The sequence below is a fragment of the Camelina sativa genome, chromosome 2 (assembly GCF_030686135.1).
Source record: "Camelina sativa cultivar CO46 ecotype springtype chromosome 2, ASM3068613v1".
Lineage (NCBI taxonomy): Eukaryota > Viridiplantae > Streptophyta > Magnoliopsida > Brassicales > Brassicaceae > Camelina > Camelina sativa.
Genome location: NC_141881.1, coordinates 4,664,509 through 4,669,133, shown reverse-complemented (window position 1 = coordinate 4,669,133; position 4,625 = coordinate 4,664,509).

Below are 4,625 nucleotides of genomic sequence, written 5' to 3'. Positions count from 1 at the left end.
TCGGAGGGGTGTTCATTGTTTTTTTTTTTTTTTTTTTTTTTTGTTGGAGACGATATGGGCTGTGGATGGTATTTGCTGTGTGTAGGGAATAAAACATCGTCTTACGTACACACATCTATATATAGTGAGAACAGTGGTAATTTTATTTTTACTATAACAGGTAATTAACTCGATGGTATTTAACAGTAAAATGTACTGATTGTATAGGAATATATTTATATAAAAATGTAATGATTTAATTCTGTTTATTAGCCACGCCAAAAGTATTCAACAAGCTCTATTGGTTCTTTGGTACTCGTGTACGTATATAAGTAAAATTACATAACTGATATTTGACATCTACAACCCTGCAAGTCATATCGATTCAAATTGACTTATATGGACGTCAAATCAGTTGGCCATTGCATTAAAAATTGCAACATGTCATTGCATTAAATACGACTACTAATAGATACAAACACATTGTTAATTTCCCTATATTATATATTAAATATAGTGGTTTCAATTTTAAGTATAAAAGGGTACAATTCAATTTAAGCTACACGGGCATGTAACTGTTGATGTAGGTCTTAGCCATGTACAGAATAAGATATTCGATAAACTATTAGTTTTCATGGAACTATTAGCCAGTTATCACATCTAACAAAGTTCGTGGTTACCTTTATTAGCTTGCCTTATTATGCAAAGGTGCATCGCTGACAAAATACTTCGTTTAATATTAAAATTAGAATTGATAGGAGATAAGGTGTACACGGAAATGAGGAAATGCAAACATGTTTCGTTATAACTACCAAAGCATTTGACTAATTCGGCGAGCGCACCACCAGATTGTGCATTTCCTGCAACGATGCTTGTAAGGGCCCACCATATTGAGTACGTCTTTCTTCCTCATTGAGAGCGCGCATTTTAGTGCGCACGAAAGAGTTGTTATTTCCCAATCATCAGGGTAGTCAAAAAACACACTATAAGTTGTATTGTATGATGCTCCATATTGAATAAGCTCAGTGATGAGTTCTTCACACATATCTCCAACCTCTTCGGAGTCAAGTGGGTAGTGTTTTATAGAAAACAGCTGAAGCAAATGACCCGCCTGGACTCCGGACCCTTTACAGATGCACAACTGGCAGACGCAAGAGTAGCGTCGGCATGTGTTGGTACGTTACGCAGGAGTAAATTTACGGCCCCTTCAATGTCTCCATCTTTTGTTGCAAGACGAAGGCCTTCATAATATATGGCTGTTGGATTATCCGCATCAAGGCACCTTTCAAAAAACTTCCTGTGTCAACCACCAAACATGATATCATCGGGGTCACTGCACATGTTGAAGATGTTTGCCTCTTTCAAGACGTCGCGACGGTAAACTATAGTTTTGCCTCTATTTCCCGAACGTAGGAGTGACTGCATGTACCACCACTTTTTTGCTGCCATTAGTTTAGCTATTCGCGCCAACAGATCGTCAGGAAGATTTGGGTTGGTCATATTTGTAGTGAAAGTATTATGTGCACATTGTAATGCAAACAATTTTATAATACGAACTTGTTGGTATGGTTGGGGAAGTATTTGGTATGGATATAAATAATACTTGATATAACTGCGTGACAAGATGGCGAGGTGACATCAAACCACTAATTTAATTATTAAGATTTTAAAACATCCACTAACAAAATATATGGAGTGTCGTTTTGAGAATATTAATGGGCCGTTAATATTTTAGGCCCATTTACATCATAACCATATATGATCCCCCACATCCCCTATTAGTATACACGTGTCATAACAATATTACGGATTTGAAGTCTACTAGTATAATCTACTATCTTAATCTCGATTATTCACTACCCGCTCAGCTTAACGTAGTGGCAGACATGACAGCAGTTGGCAACTGCGATGTGACAACTGATACCCGCAAAAGTCGTATATGTGAAGACGTAGAAGAGTTGTTTAACAAGTAAGTAGAGGGATGTGATGTGACTTGATGAGTACGTTTAATATGATGTATTTGTAATCATTACTAAGTTACGAAATCTGGTCACAGTGTGAACTAAATATGTTTCTGGTTAGCATTCTATATATATTCACACATGGTTTGTATGGAACAATGATTACTACGTATTTAGGCTATATTTGACCTCTCTCTATGTCGAATTATGTGCTGATTTGTAACTTGTATTAGTATTAAATAAAAAATAAAAATCAAATTATTGCTTTGTTCAGTGCGGAATTTATTAAACCGCTGGGTAAATGGTAGTTGGGTAAAGTATATGCGGTTCATGGGTTAATTGATTGTTTTGGAAACCGCAACAGTAATTTTGTTTTTTTAGAAATATACGAAAACTACAGAATATTTCTTGATTGTTAACATAACACGGATTTAAAAAAATAAAGCTTAAAAACCGCACTTATGCATGTCGCCGTTCATTGCCATAAATTATTAAAAAACCTGCAACTCCCAACTACAACTCTCCCTTTATTTAGAGTACCCTCCACAAGTTGCAACACATACGAAACATTGTTTTAGAAAAAGCAAGTGAAAATGCCGCATGCAACTGGAAAAATGCGTGAGATACCCGATGAAATATTGATTAAAATCTTCGGCTTTCTCGCAGTTGATGGTTTGGAGTACCTTGCTCCAATACTGAAGGCAGGTCATCGAGGTGTAGAAACGGCGCTCTCTCCCCAAGTTTTAAAGGTTGCTAACATCTTCAGCTTATGCTGGCATCCGACGATGTTCCAAACACCACATCACCCAAATGGTAGAGTCCAAAATGAAGGGGTCCATAGGTGTATTTTCGAAAAATGCCTAGATGCTGGCAACAAACAGGCAATTTTTTCGAAGGTTTCCGGGTTGTTGCCGAGGTGGAAGACATTAAGCAAGGTATCGCACTTCTAACTCGTAACGTTCCCGCGGAACCTATCTCGACACTAGCTTGTGGGTTTTTTTCAATGTTAGTTGGGAACTGCGAGATGGCTACTCATTTTCTTGAACTGTTTGATTCACATCACTACCCAATTAAATCGGAACGAGCAAGGTTTCTGGCCAAGGGGTTGTTTCGGTTGCTGTGTAGATATCAGACGGCGCGAGTAAACACATATTGGGACACATTCGTCTATCCTATTGCTCCCTTTATCCCTAAACCGGAATGTACTCGATTGTGTTTACGGGAACATGGTTTCTACTCTCTCCGGTATGAAGATTATGACATTGTCTGCACAAAGTGCGGCCTCTGGTGGTTGGCGAGAGCTATATGCGAGATCCTGTAGGTATATTTTATCTTTCAGATGTTTCGCCCTTAACGTACTATCTGACGAATATCTTGTTATCAACGCAGTTCTTAAATCTTCTACAATCCATGTAAGTACTATAAATCCGGCCTTTAGTTTAGAATGTCTCCTGGTGTACTAAACTTGGTTCATGTAACACCTAATGTTGTATCCTTTATAAGAACGCGGTATCTATCGATACTTATTATGTTTTTTAATAATGGTAAGTGGTTGGGTGCGTAAAGGTGGCCAAGGCATCGGAGATGAACTATGAATATAGAACTATATAATTTGTTCTTCACTTTGCAAGACCACTTAAATATGATAGTAAGACGTATGATATGCTCAAATTAATCCCTAGAGCTACTCTCTCAAACAAGAGATCACTGCAGTACTTAGGGGTCGAATCCACAGAGACTCAAGATCAAACACAATAGATTGTAAAGTTTTGTAAATTACGCTAAACAAGTTAAATTGAATTAAAATAAAGCAATGCAAATATTTAAATAAAAGTGTTGTGAATTCAGAAAATCAAAAGAGCTAAGCCTAGGGAATTTCTCAGGAAATTATGAAATATTAAATCAGATAAATTAATTAAGGTTCAAGCAATAAAAATCAGATCTAGAACTCTAAACTTTTGGTAAATTAAATCAGTTCTCACTGCAAATAATATCTAAATTTAAAACCAGAAAATCCAAATCTCTTTGTAAAATTCTAAGTAATAAATCAGCTTTAAAAACAGGTTTAGATAAGTTCACAGAATTATTAATTCAAATCTCTTTGTAAGAAACAATTCTGCTCATCAATGGTTTAATCAGGAAAACAATTATATTCTCATATCAATCTATTTCCCTAAGATAACAATTCTAGGTGATCAATCAAGAATTATTGTGAAGAACAACCAAGGATGAAGATCATAAAAGATTAAGAACCCTAAAAATCTCAGATCTAATAAATCATAAAAACCCTATGAAAAACCCTAAACCTAACAAGCAAATTACTCAGACATGTTTAATGAAGAACAAATCATAATTCTGAATAACATGCAATAGATATTAAAAAGTAGAAGAGGGAGTTCAAGAATTCTTCTCTACAAAGCAGATCTCTCTCTCCCAAAAGCTCTCAATATCCTTCTCTCAAAAACTGCTAGAAAATAACTTAAGGGTTTCTAAAACCCAAAAACAATATATATACATATATATATATATATATATATATATCCTAAAATACGTCCAGGGGCTTATGTTGCAATTATAGAAGACTTTGGGCAAATTTGTAAAACTTCCAAATTTGTTGTTCTCTCGTCGGGTAAACATTAGTGTCGATCGATGCTCCTTTGTGTGGTGTCGATCGACGCTCGTACT